Below are 14896 nucleotides of genomic sequence, written 5' to 3'. Positions count from 1 at the left end.
TACATCACTAAAGGTTTTTTGCATGTAACTTGGAAAGAGTTTAAAGAATTTTCTGATATAGCTGAAACAAAACCTCTTCTATTCCCTTCCTCTGTTATTTTTTGTGAAGAAACGTACTCAGCAGGTATGCAAAGAAAACATGAAAAAAGGGAGTAAAATTATGAAAAGTCCTTTCTTTACCAAACTCATCCTTGGTATAATTAGTTGAAAAAAGTCATCTCATTAAGGAATGCATTTCCAATAAAATGTTTACATCTAATGTTTACATCTGATGTTTAACGTCAACATTATAATATGCTTATACTGTTTTGGTCAACTGTGCACTAATAATGTTAATTCAGGATTTTTTTTAACATATGATCACAGGACAATTTTTAATTAAAATTGGTTGCTAATAGACTTCTGGTATAAGGTCACAAAATTCTGTGGGGATGCAGAATGCAAATAAAGGAATAATGTAAACTTTCCTCTGTCCATGTATTTTTAAATAGATGATGGTGGGTACTATGGTATTTATTTCAATTCCGTTTAATGGATCTTCTAAGGTGATAATATTTCATCTTATAATGTTCATATTTATAATATGCCACAAATGACATTAATTGCAATAAAATTTGAACTTACACAAAAAATCTCAGATGCTAATTAAAAACTGTATAAGAGTGTATAGTTTTCAAAATTATTGTAGGGAAGACGCTGGTTTCGTCCAGTGTACAGTTTCCCAAATGTTATTTTTCATCAATCCATGGCAAAATGAAAAATGAAGACAATCTAGAGAATTTTTCATAAATTTGTTCAGTTTAAAGTTCTGAAATGATATCCTTTCTTAAAATATATATTTTTGAAATGTATGTTAAAAGAATAGTAACTTTTTAAAAAAAGCTCTTTTTGGCTTCCTAAAATATTTAAATTTTTTACCTAATCCACAAAATTTAAAACCCTGAGAGAACCACTTGTCTAATGGCTTATAAAAGGAAATATTTTATAAAGAATATTCTGGAATTGTTGAGGAGTGGTAACCATCTATTTACTTCCTAATTTAATGAATATAGTCAATAAGCAGTTGAAAGGCATTTTTTAATTTATTTTTTATTAATTTTTTAATTTGTTTTTAAAATACCAGAAACACCAAACAAATGCAAACATTCGTGACTTTTGATCATTCCATTCTACATATATAATCAGTAACTCACAATATCATCACATAGTTGCATATTCATCATCATGATCATTTCTTAGAACGTTTGCATCTATTCAGAAAAAGAAATAAAAAGAAAATAGAAAAAGATTCATACATACCATATCCCCCACCCTCCCCCTCACCAATCACCAGCATTTCACTCTAAATTTATTTTAACATTTGTTCCCCCTATTATTCATCTTTATTCCATATGTTTTGCTCGTCTGTTGATAAGGTAGATAAAAGCATCAGACACAAGGTTTTCATAATCACACAGTCACATTGTGAAAGCTATATCATTATACATTCATCTTCAAGAAACAAGGCTACTGGAACACAGCTCCACGTTTTCAGACAGTTCCCTCCAGCCTCTCCACTACATCTTGACAAGGTGATATCTATTTAATGTGTAAGAATAACCTCCAGGATAACCTCTCGACTCTGTTTGGAATCTCTCAGCCATTGATACTTTATTTTGTCTCATTTCACTCTTCCCCGTTTTGGTCCAGAAGGTTTTCTCAATCCCCTGATGTTGAGTCTCAGCTCATTCTAGGGGTTTTCTCAATCCCTTGGTGCTGAGTCTCTGCTCATTCCAGGATTTCTGCCCCACGTTGCCAGGAAGGTCCACACACCTGGGAGTCATGTCCCACGTAGACAGGGGAAGGGTGGTGAGTTTGCTTGTTTTGTTGGCTGGAGAGAGAGGCCACATCTGAGCAGCAAAAGAGGTTCTCTTGGGGGTGACTCTTAGGCCTAATTTTAAGTAGGCTTGACTTATCCTTTGTGGGGTTAAGTTTCATGTGAACAAACCCCAAGATTGGGGGCTCACCCTATAGCTTTGGTTGTCCGCACTGCTTGTGAGAATATCAAGAATTCAACTTGAGGAAGCTGAATTTTGCCTGAAAGGCATTTTTTAAATGCGATTTTATTCAGATATATCCACTCACCATACAAACCATCAAAAGTATAAAATCACTTACTCTCAGTCTCATCATATAGTTTTGCATAGATGCCCATCAATTTTAGAACATTTTTGTTACTCCAGAAATGAAATAAAAATTAAAAATAAAACCCAAATCCTCCCATATCCCTTATCCTCCCCTATTACTGACCCATTGTATTGGTGTGGTATGTTTGTTATTGTTGATGAAAGAATGTTAATATATTACTGTTAACTATAGTCCATAGTTGGCAATAGGTTTTATTTTTCCCATATACCCCTCTAGTATTAACTCCTTGTAATAGTGTTGCACATTTATTCTATTTCATGAAAGGATTTTTTAATATTTGTATAGTTAATCATAGACATTGTCCAACACAAGATTCACTTTGTTACACATTCCCATGTAGACTCCAGCTTTCCTTCTGATGACATACATGACTCTACACTTCCCCTTTCTACCACATTCACACTTGAAAGTCATTTTTTTGTGTGTGTCTCTACTGAGTGCCAAACACTAGTGTTTAGCGGATAAAATTGTCCCAACTCTGAAGAAACACATTTCAGTGAGGGATGTGAATATGTAAATTAATAATTACAATAGTTAAATACAGATATGTACAAATTGCCATCAAAACCTGGAGGACAGAATGACAATTGCTGGTTGAAATTTTGAACTGCTAAGGAGGATAGATGTTTGAGCAGAGTTTTAGGATACAAATGTGACCCAAAAAGGGAAATTCATCCCGTGGTTAAGGAAATGTTAAATAATTCAGTGGGTTTGGATTATAGGAGATATGTTACAAAGTAAGGTTTGTAAAAGAAAGTAAGGGGAGGGGCCAATAAGGAGCTTGGATTTTGTCCAAAATTGAAAGATTTTTAAGCAAGGCAATGACAAACTCAGATACTTCTTAGTAGTCCCTTATTTCCTTCCTGATCTTTTGTTTATCAAACAACTTGATCTTTAATTTGAACTTCTATGTAGATTCACCCACTATAAGAAATTCCTTGAGCACACCAGGTAGATTATATTGACAGATCAATGTCCTATTGAAAAATAAGGAATTGGCAGTGTCTTGTGAATTTGATTGGCTTAAGGCAGTTCCCAAGGATCTAATATATTTTGAATACCATGATCAAACCTAGTTTGGGATGCCCATACCTGAGTTGCAAATATGAGACTTACAGAGATGCAGCAAGTTATTTCCACCTCTTGAAGTCCTGCCTGAGAATCCAACAGGACTTTAATGTCTCTTCTACAATATTCTGAAGAATAAGTATCCCTCAACCCTCACTTCCCAGAAGCACTGAGAATTCCACAGTCGTAGCAGTAATAATTTCATAAAAGATGACAATGATACTTTAAAATTTTTTGACACAATATACATGGGTGGTTCAATGGTAGAATGCTCGGCTGCCATGCAGGAGACTTGGGTTTGATTCCCAGCCCATATACCTCCACCGCCACCACCATCACCAAAAAAAGAACAAACTTTGACACAACTTCCAGAAATGAAAATGAAGCTCTTCTAAACTTTCCAACGTTGACCGAATGAAATTTGCCCCAAACCTTTAAGTATTACTCTTGCAACAAGAGCCATCAAGAATGACTGTGCACCGTAAGTACATGGAATCTTGAATAGGGCGGGAGATTTTGTTAATTTGTCCAAGTTAGTGTGATGCCCCGAAATATCCCAGAATAATTTGGGCAGTGAATAAAGAAGTATTTGCAAAGTCCCTTTGGTTGACTGAGGAGAAAGGAGGATACATTCAACTTCCACACTTGGAAAATCTCTGATATTCTCGCAAGCAGTGGGGACAACCAAATCAACAGGCTGGCCCTCGATCTTGAGGTTTGCCCTTAAGAAACTTATTACTGTAAAGGATAGGCTAAGCCTATTTATAATTATGCCTAAGAGTCATCCCAAGAAACTCTTTTGTAGTTCAGTTCTTGCGTCTCTCTCTAAGCCAACACAGCAGGTGAACTCACTGCCCTCCCTTCTACATGGGACATGACTCCCAGGAATGTAAATCTTCCTGACAGCATGGAACAGAAAGCCTGGGATGAGCCGGGACCCAGCATCAAGGGATTGAGAAAGCCTTCTTGACCAAAATGGAGAAGAAAAAAATGAGTCAAAATAAAATTTCAGTGGCTAAGAGATTTCAAACAGAGTTGAGAGGTTATCCTAGAGGTTATTCTTATGCATTATATAGATATCCTTTTTTAATTTATGGTGTATTGGAATGACTGGAGGGAAGTATCTGAAACTGTTGAGATGTGTTCCAGTAACCTTGATTCTTGAAGACAGCTGTATAACAATATAGCTTTTACAGTGTGACTGTGTGACTGTGAAAACTTTGTGTCTGATGCTCCTTTTGTCCAGGGTATGGACAAATGAGTTAAAAAAAATATATGCTATTTGGTCACTTTATGAACAGAGATCATAATTGTGTGAGTAAAAAAGGAAAATTTATAAGTACCTTTGGATAAATTGCTTAAAGTAATAGTTTTAACAGTGAATAAGAATTTTCTGCATGTACAAAGATGATCAACATAAGTGTGGCAGACAAGTTGTTTTCCTGTTGGTAAAGTGAGAGTTGAATCATTATTTTGGCCTGGTCAGTTTTTTGACTTGTCTGAGGTGTACTTCCGCTAGGCCAATCATATTCAATATTGTACTGTACAAAGTTATGCCTCACTGGACAGTGGAACAATTAGCCTCATTGAACAAGTACAATTCAGGCACAGCCTACTTTTTTTCTTCAGTTTAAGTAACCTGATCTACCAACCATGGCATTTTGTTACTAACTTTTAAATATTTCAGGATTTTCGAGTTCACTCAAGAGCCATAAATGATCAATTTGTGATTCAGAGATCTCTTCACACTTGCTCAGTGTTACTTTGGTTAACGCATTTACTTCCATAAAGATACTCACAAATGGACACCAGTAGCACATATAGTTTGCTATAGAGGACTTCAGTATTCCTATTGTGACCTTGGGTAAATTACTTAATATCTCTAGACTTCATTTTTCTTATTTGTAAAATGGAGTTAATAATGAGATGGAAGTACATCAAAGATTTGACCTGACTCTTTAGAGTGATCTGAAAGGGCTTCCTTGGGGAAGTGACTTGTGAACTGTACCTGAAGGATGATTTCAAGTTCACTAGGTCAATGGGGAAGGGAATGGTCTCCTCAAGCAAAGCTGGATAGCCACATTTAAAAGAATGAAATTAGATCCCTACATACAACATAAATCAAAATTAACTAAAATGTAATAAAAACCTAAATGTAAGAGCTAAACCATAAAACTCTTAGAAGAAAACATAAGGGGAAGTTTCATAATCTTGTACTTAGCAACAGATAATTAGATATGACAACCAAAGCATAAGCAACAAAAGAAAAATAGATAAATTGGACTTCATCAAAATTTCAAACTTTTGTGCATCAAAGGACATTCTCAAGAAAGTGAAAGACAACCTACATTATGGGAGAAAATATTTGGAAATAATTTGTCTAATAAGGGGTTAATATCTAGAATATATGAAGAACTCCTATAAGTCAACATCAACAACAACAACAAAAATTATTTAAAAATCAGCAAAGGGGGGTTCAGCATCAAGGGACTGAGAAAACCTTCTCAACCAAAAGGGGGAAGAACAAAATGAGAAAAAAATAAGGTGTCGATGTCTGAGAGATTCCAAACAGAGTCATGAGGTTATCCTGGAGGTTATTCTTACACATTAAATAGATATCACCTTGTGAGTCAAGATGTAATGGAGAGGCTGGAGGGAACTGCCTGAAAATGTAGAGCTGTGTTCCAGTAGCCATGTTTCTTGAAGATGATTGTATAATGATATAGCTTTCACAGTGTGACTGTGATTGTGAAAACCTTGTGTCTGATGCTCCTTTTATCTACCTTATCAACAGATGAGTAAAACATATGGCATAAAAATAAATAATAGGGGGAGCAAATGTTAAGTTTAGTAGATTGGAATGCTAGTGATCAGTGAAAGGGAGGGGTAAGGGGTATGGTATGTATGAATTTTTTTCTGTTGTCTTTTTATTTCTTTTTCTGAATAGATGCAAATGTTTTAAGAAATGATCATGATGATGAATATGCAACTATATGATGATATTGTGAATTACTGATTATATATGTAGAACAGAATGATCATATGTTAAGAATGTTTGTCTTATTTTTAATTTAAAAATTAATTAAAAATAAATAAAAATCAGCAAAAGACTTGAAAAGATATTTTTTCCAAAGAAAAAGTACAAATGGACAATAAGCAATGAAAAGATGCTCAACATCATTAGCCATTAGAGAAATACCAATGCAAAACTGCAGTGAGATACCACTTCACATCCACTAGTATGGCTACTATTAGGTGCAGAGTTTCTGCTTCAAGTGTTGAAAAGGATGTGGAGAAATAGGAACTCTCATGCATTGTTGGTAGGAATGTAAAGTGGTACAATTACTGTGAAAAACTTCAGTAGTTCCTTAAAAAGTTCCTTAAAAACATAGACCTACCATAGGACTTGGCAATCTCACTTTTAGGTGTATACCCAAAAGAATTTAAAACAGAGACCCAGCCAGATCTCCATACACCAATGTTCATAGCAGCATTATTCACAATAACCAAAAAGTAGAAGCAACCCAAGTGTCCGTCAGCAGATAATGAATGAGCAAAATATGATATATACAATGGCATATTATTCATCCATAAAAAGGAATGAAATTCTGATACATAGCCTTGAAGACATCATGCTGGCTGAAATAAGCGGACACAAAAGGACAAATGATGTATGATCTCACTTGCAAATTCTTGATAAATAAGTAGAATATGCAAATTCATGAAAACAGAAAGTAGATTACAGGTTACTGGGGGTGGAGATAGGGGTGTGGAATAGGAGTTAATATTTAATGGGTGCAGTTTCTGCTTGGGGTGATGAAAACATTTTGGCAATGGATGGTGGTGTTGGTAGCACAGTGTTGTAATTAATGCCACTGAATTGTACATTTAAAAATGGTTAAAATGGGATACCACAATTAGAAAGAAAGAGTTAATTAATTGAACTGAAGAAGGAAGATGGCTTTCCAGCATATGTAAAGGCCTGAGAAGGCATGGGTCATCACAAGTTTGAAGGATGGAAAGGAAGCCTGAGTGACTTGAGCAGTTCATGGGGAACAGCAGCAGGGTGTAAATTAGATGGGTATGCGATAAGGTGGGTATAAGTCATTGTGCAGTGCCCTGTAGGCTGGTTTAAGTATGTTTGTTTCGATAAGTACAATGGGGAGCTGTTGAAGGGTTTTTGAATGAGGGAGGAGGCAGGAGCAGCATGAAATAACATAATCAGATTTTGAGTTTGGGGGATCATCTTGGCTGCAGAATGGATGAGACCAAAGAGACTTGAGGCTAATATAAGAGTTGATGGAAGCTAGAAGTAGGTTGATAACAGTAAAAAGGGACAGAACTGCACAACTTTGAGAGATATATGGGAGGGAAAATTTATAGGAGTTAGTGCTAGACTGGCTATGGGGATCAAAAAACAGCAAAGTATTGAAGATGACTCCTAAGTTTCGGATCTCATTCACTGAAATAGGTGACATCAGAAGGACAAGATTTTGAGGTAAAATTATTCACTGATTTTTGGAAATTTGACTTTAAAGGTTTTTTGAGACATAGAAAAGGACATGCTAAGTAAGTTGGAGCTCAGATGATATAGATGTATACATACATATGAGTCATCCGCATATAAGTGATGAGTTTTTCACCTATAAAATAGGGATAATATATGTACGTGAAGTGCCTAGCATGTATGGATAAGTGAGCCTGCTGAGAGAGGGCTGGAAAGAGTGATGGAGTACAGTAGTGGAAGAGTAATATGGAAATGCCAGAGATAAAACTGCAAAGAGTGTCAGATGAGCAGCAGCCTAAATATGGTGTGATAAACAGAATATTTGTGTATATAGGTGATCCCCTGATTCTGTTAGTTAGCTACCCAACAGAAATGTTTTCTAAATAATTGACTTGGAGGCCTAGAAAGGCTCTTATTAATACTTACTACTTGGGGAGTTATAGGGGATAGTTAAAATCAGAGTAAGTGAAATAAATTAAGGTTTATTAATAATAAACTAAAGTGAGAAGGGGTATAGAATTTTAAAAGAACTAGTTTTATTGTATTAGCATCATAACTGACACTCTTGTGTCTCTAGTCTTCATTTCCATTCTCTGGCATATATAGTTGTCTGAGCCTTCCCAGCTAAAACCATGTCTAATCATGTCTCTTTCTTGCTTAAAATCCTTCAGTGGGTCCCTATCAATTACTTGCTTGTCGTCATTTGGCCCTTAACTTTCCAATACTATCCTCTTCCATTTCTCAAATCTTTGGTTAGTTCCAATGTAGTTTCACTTCTTTCATCACATTGTGCTTTTACATCCTGTACACACTGGAGCTGTGCTTTTTGAAGTTTCTGTACTCGTTACTACTCCAAGAACACATCTTCTCACTTCTTTCTGTGGTCTACATCTACCTACTCTTCAGTTCCAGATAGTCTTCCCTGACACTAATGACTCTTAATAAAAAGGTGCACTAATGATTCTTATACAAAAAGAGCCTTGTGAAACAATATTTTTTAAGGAACAAGTGCTAAGAAGAGGCTCCTGAGATCTCTTATCCAATAATTCTTATTCTCAAATGTTCTGTTTTCTGTCTCTTTCTGTAACTGAGGTCTCTTTCTTCTGCCCACTCTCCAGTTGTGAAAGAAAGCAGCTGTTCATTATCTTGTGTATAACAGTCGTCCTCAACAATCTTTGAGTATCATTAGTAGGAAACCTAGTAATCTCCTCTAATTTAGACTAAATAATTTCTAGCTCCTATTTTTCTAGCTCTTTCATCATCTCTATGACTCTCTGTGGAATCTCTTTCACTTTCTGTCCACCACTTTTTAAATTGTGGAGACTTTTACTGGACATCATACTTTCCAGATTTACTTTGAGGCTTATGGAAGAATTGTCTTAAATTTCTCATGTAGTAACTTAATAATCCTAGTACTATGTTTGGTTTTGGTCCATTTCATGCACAGGATTTCTGGTAAACCAGTTTATTTTGGTTATTTTTATCTAATTGGCTAAGCTAAGTTTTTGTATTTACTAACTGTAAACCTGGATGGATTGTGACATTTCAAAGGGATAATTCCCAACACTCTTTCATGCTTAAATGAAATAAATTGATCTGCCCCTGACATCAGGGATCTCAGTTTGGGTAGGAGGTAAAAGCTTTGTATTCTGTGTACTTGCATAGGATAATATAGTTTGAGTATGTTCTTTTTCACCTTCCATTCTTGTTTAAACTTTAAAATCAGATTAAATTGTAAATGCAAAGTAACCTCCATTATTTTACTTATTTCACAGTATTGCTAATTAACTGCTCACGTGTCTGTCTCCCTTATTTCACTGTGAGTTCCTTGAAGTGGAAGCCTAATTTTGGTTAACTTTACATTTTTGGTTCTTTTTTTTTTTTTTAAATCTCAGGAAGAATTAGATTTTAAAACAATGCTGGGGTAAATTGGAAATGTTTACCATGAACATGGGACATAGAAGAGGAGGTTTGAATAGCCTATATTTGCCATTAAGGAAACCAACAACAGTAGTTATAGCGTCATTCCTATAAAATGCCTTAGCCCCAGACTAATAATGGACTACCCCTATGAAAAAGAAAATTTCACTTTGCTTAGTTTATAGACTATAGCAAGGACAACAGAAATTCTTAGAGTTCATGACCCTACTAAAAAAAAAATCTATTCACCCACTCATTTTGCCTGATTGCACGAGGTCTATTTTTAGCTGCTCTTGGAAATTGGGTGAGTGTTAATCTGCATTGTTGCCACACACAGTTTGGAAATGTCATTACAAGAATTTTTGTTCATGGTTCTTTTTCAAAAAACTGCCCCCAAATAGTTTTGATTTGGCTCAGTAGTCAACTAAATTAACAGAGATTATTGAAATTAATTGAAGAATTCAGCTTGCCACTTTAAAAATTCCACAAGAGATTTTCTAGTGCTATTGCCTTGGCAGCATGTTGTTAAATGATGTATTAATATACAAAAAAAAAAAAAAAAAAGGAACACTAAAAATATAGTGACATCTTTGCTAGACAGGTAGAGTTAGGTATAAAAGGTGAACAAGCTTAAGAATTAATAAATTGGGAATGTTTTCTAATCCTTGCAATGTAAGAAATAGTTCTGAAGAACTTGAATATGCTCAATTTTAGATACTTTGTTCTGTGTTTCTTCACTTAACATGAACCTTCAGATCTAGGCTTTGGAGAACAAGTACCTCAAAAATACACAAATTGATGTTCAATCATATTTGGTACTGCATGTAAACTCCACAGATAATAGTAGATATAAGCACTGTTTAAGTACTGCTTCACAGTGAATTGAGAGAGAATAGTCTCTACTTCTCTCACTCTGTGCTCTTTTTAAGTTACTTGACCCATTGGCATGATTTTAACTATCTCTCATAATGTAATGACACCAAGTCTACAGGTATGCCTCAGACCTTCCTCCAGAGCTGCTGCTTGTCTGTTCCATGTATGTATGTATGCCCCAGCTGCATCGCTAACCAAACAAGTCCCAAATGATTAGTCATCACTTCCTATCAAACCTACGCCTATTCCTGCATTCTTTATTGTATTTGGTCTCAATACTAAACTTCACAGTTGTCTTTAACTCTTCCATTTTCTGTATTTCTCACATCTAATCATACCTCCTAAATATTTGCTAATTATACCTCCTAAATATTTCTTGAACCCTTTTCCTACTCCCCACCTATGCTACCACTGCCCTAGCTCATCCTCACACCTCTCTCATTCTGAATACCTGCGCCACCCTCTTAACTAGTCTAGTCTCTGGTTTGCCCTGTCCTTATCTTCCCATTTTGTTTCCCTATTTTAAAAATGTCAGTGACTCCTCAGTACTTGTAAGATAAAGTTCAAGCTCAACATGGAATTTAAGAATTCTATGATCTGGCCCCCATGTAACTTTTTATTTTAGTTTCTCATCGTTTCTCTCCACTTTTTGCCTTTCACTTTGATCTCAAACAGTGCTACTGTTTCTCCTCTCTCTGTCTGGAATACCCTTCTCCCTTTTTACCATTTTCCTCTTCATTTGGCTAATTCCTAATTATTCTTTTATAAAGCCTACCTCTTTTATCTCTTTCTAGAATGGCTGAAACACACACACAAACACACACATTTGTCCCTTTATACCCAGGATCTATGCCTATCTTTGACCTTACCACATTATAGTAAATACACCTATGCTTGCATCTGTGTGCACCCCTTGCTATTAACACTCTAAAGGAACAACATGTCACATTTACCTTGGTAGCCATAACATAAAACACAGTGCCTAGCACTGGTGACCCCTCCATAGATGTTGATTGAATGAATGACAGTCAGAATGTATCATTAGTGCATGCAATAGCACACGATTAGAAGCAATAATATTATCAACTCATATTTTACAGCAGATTATACTAAAATGAATACTATAAAATATAGAAACTGAGCAAGACAATAACTCTCATTTGTACTTTTAAAGTCCCCTGGAAATCACTGGTGCCAATAATTCAAATGAATATAGCAAGTTTGAATAAGTATAATTATTCATCTCTTGTGCCAAATTCCCATAAATGAAGTAGTATATTTAAGGGCTAACCAAAGATTGTCATACATAACACACTTCCAAATGAAAGAATTAAAACAAAAGACATTCTTCTGGAGAAGTACAAGCCCCTCTCAGAAGGAAATCCACAGGATTTATTACTAACTTTCAAAGCATGGGTCTATTAGAATCATCAGCATTGGAATAATAGAAAGAATAGCTAATTATGCCCCGCTCTGTCTTTCGTTGACAATCTTCAATAAAATAGGTCATCTAAGTTCTAAGAATATACATTTTTTCTCCCCATATTGCTATAACTATCTTCATTTTGAATGAAAAATTTTAAATGTAGTTCATAATTTCATTTTTCCTAAATTAGCTCCTAGCCAAAAAAATAAAAGAAGATGATAACCAAGACTAATGAAATGAACTAACAGGATAGAACTTTCTAATTTGCAGGTCTTGGAATCTCAGCCTTTCTTTACCTAGTAACTTTCCTTGTTTATTCCCCCAGGCTAATTGTTTATTTCCCCAGAAACATGTTTTATGTTTCTGCTTATTTGTCAAATTGTTTACAAATGTACTTGTGCTGGTTTGAAAGGATATATGCCCCCTAAGAAAAGCCATGTTTTAATATAAATCCCATTTCATAAAGGTAGGATAATCTCTATTCAGTACTGTATGTTTGAAACTGTGATTGGATCATCTCCCTGGTTGATGTGATTTAGTCAAGAATGGTTGTTAAACTGGATTAGGGGATGACATGTCTCCACCCATTTGGGTGGATCTTGGTTAGTTTCTGAAGTCCTATAAAAGAGGAAACATTTTGGAGAAAGAGATTCAGAGAGAGCAACACTACAAAGCAGAGAGTCCACCAGCCAGCGACCTTTGGAGATGAAGAAGGAAGACGCCTCCCGGGGAGCTTCATGAAATAGGAAGCCAGGAGAGAAAGCTAGCAGATGACACTGTGTTTGCCATGTGCCCTTCCAGCTGAGAGAGAAGCCCTGACTGTTCACCATGTGCCTTCTCACTTGAGAGAGAAACCCTGAACTTAACATCGGCCTTCTTGACCCAAGGTATCTTTCCCTAGATGCCTTTGATTGGACATTTCTTTAGACTTGTTTTAATTGGGACATTTTCTCGGCCTTAGAACTGTAAACTAGCAACTCATTAAATTCCCCTTTTTAAAAGCCATTCCGCTTCTGGTATATTGCATTCCAGCAGCTAGCAAACTAAAATAGTACTTGTACATGGATTTTACCAAAAAGTCTTAAACATTATAAGACAACATGATTTTTAAGTGCAGTTTTATTGAAATATAGTCACACAACATACAATCCATCCAAAATATATAATCGAAAGCTCACAGTATCATCACATAGTTCATCACCACATTCAATTTTTATCATCACATAGTTCTGTATTCATCACCATGATCATTTTTAGAACATTTGCATCACTCCAGAAAAAGAAATAAAAAGAAAAAAAACTCTGATGCCCCTTACCCCTCCCTCTCATTGACCACTAGTATTACAATCTACCGAATTTTTTTTTTTACCCCTTGTTCCCCATCTCCATTATTTAATTATTTTTGTCCTTATTTGTTTTTTACTCATCTGTCCATACCCTGGATAAAAGGAGCATCGGCCACAAGGTTTTCACAACTACACAGTCACAATGTAAAAGCTGTGTTTTTAAGAATCAAGGCTACTGGAACATGGTTCAACAGTTTCAGATATTTCCTCCTAGTTATTCTAATATACTAAAAACTAAAATGGGATATTTATATAATAAGAATAACTTCCAAGATAACCTCTCAATTATGCTTGAAATCTCTCAGCCCCTGAAACTTAATATTGTCTCATTTCTCTCTTCCCCCTTTGCTCAAGATGGCTTTCTCCATCCCATGATGCTGGATCCTGGCTCATCCTGGGAGTCCTGTCCCACATTGCCAGGGAGATTTACACCCCTGGGAGTTATGTCCCATGTAGAGAGGAAGGCAGTGAGTTCGACTGCTGAGTAGACAACACAATTTTAATCATCCATCTTAAAGCCTTTATTGGTATTGTTGTTCATGAAAAGGAACCAGGAAACTATTTATTTGCTTGTTTTGGAGAACCTCATGAATGTTAACTATTCAGTCTTTGAGTATTTTGATTATTGTCTGTAGAAAATTGAATTATGAACTCCAATTTAAAAATGTTCTTAATATACATTTCAATCCCATTGTAAACAGGATCTCCTGCAGATGCTATTTTTAGCTAAAGTGTGGCTAAACTGAAGGAGAGTGAGTCTTAAACTGGATTACTGGAGCCTTTATAAAAAAAGAAACTGCAAGCCAAAATGAGAGAAAGCCACAGGGAAGAGCCAGATTCTGGCATTCAGCAGGAACCAGACTAGAAAGGAGAAGACATGGTAATGCGATGGGAAAGCTAAGGAACCTGTGGCCTGCTGGCCAGCCAGAATACCACCAATGCAAGAGGAAGCACGTCTTCTAGTTTCTGAAACTGGGAGCCAATAAATTCCTGTTTAAGCCAACCCATCATGCTGTATTTGTCATGGTAGTCTGGAAAACTGAGGCATTGTCCATTCTATTTTTACTTGAAAACTGGTTCCTCCTAATTTGCTCAATAGAAATTGAAGTGTCTGTCCTTTAATGCAGGCATTTGATCATGACTAAAATACCTATCTTCCCAGTCTTTAGTTAACTAGTGGGGATGTTAGATCAACATTAGTGCCTTCAGAGATTTCAGTGATTGAGAGGATACTGAGAAAAAGCTAGATGAACCACAATTGTTCCGTTAGGGCTCTTTATTGCTCCGTTTAATTTTTAACATGTCGTGTCCATAGACAAATTAAATTCTGATAGTTTAATGTGATATTTACTTTTCATCGTTAAGGGACAACCTTAGGAAAAGCAGCCTCTTTTTTGAACGCAAATGAAACATAAAGATGCCCCCTGTCTTAAATATGTGCGGTTATGACTTCTGTGCTACCTTTTAAAGGATATTGATGTTTTTAACTTCATTCTTTTTCAGTTTGATAAAGTGAAAAATCTTTAAAGATTCAAGAATTTCACAAAGGTTTGTACTTCTTTTAATTAT

General features: G+C 35.6%; 1 long non-coding RNA gene across 16 annotated transcripts in view; it reads left to right on the top strand.

Annotated features, from left to right (window-relative positions):
* The window catches only part of LOC143688777 (uncharacterized), a 36149-nt gene that overhangs the window by 7378 nt on the left and 13875 nt on the right, over positions 1–14896 (top strand). For all 16 annotated transcript variants that reach the window (XR_013178298.1, XR_013178289.1, XR_013178300.1 and 13 more), the window contains 2 exons: positions 14029–14207; positions 14831–14875. This is a non-coding gene — a long non-coding RNA (uncharacterized LOC143688777). The remainder of the gene's footprint in view (positions 1–14028; positions 14208–14830; positions 14876–14896) is intronic.

The sequence above is a fragment of the Tamandua tetradactyla genome, chromosome 6 (assembly GCF_023851605.1).
Source record: "Tamandua tetradactyla isolate mTamTet1 chromosome 6, mTamTet1.pri, whole genome shotgun sequence".
In the NCBI taxonomy this organism is placed as follows: domain Eukaryota; kingdom Metazoa; phylum Chordata; class Mammalia; order Pilosa; family Myrmecophagidae; genus Tamandua; species Tamandua tetradactyla.
Note: the sequence above shows the minus strand (reverse complement) of the source record. Positions and strands in the feature narration are given on the sequence as shown.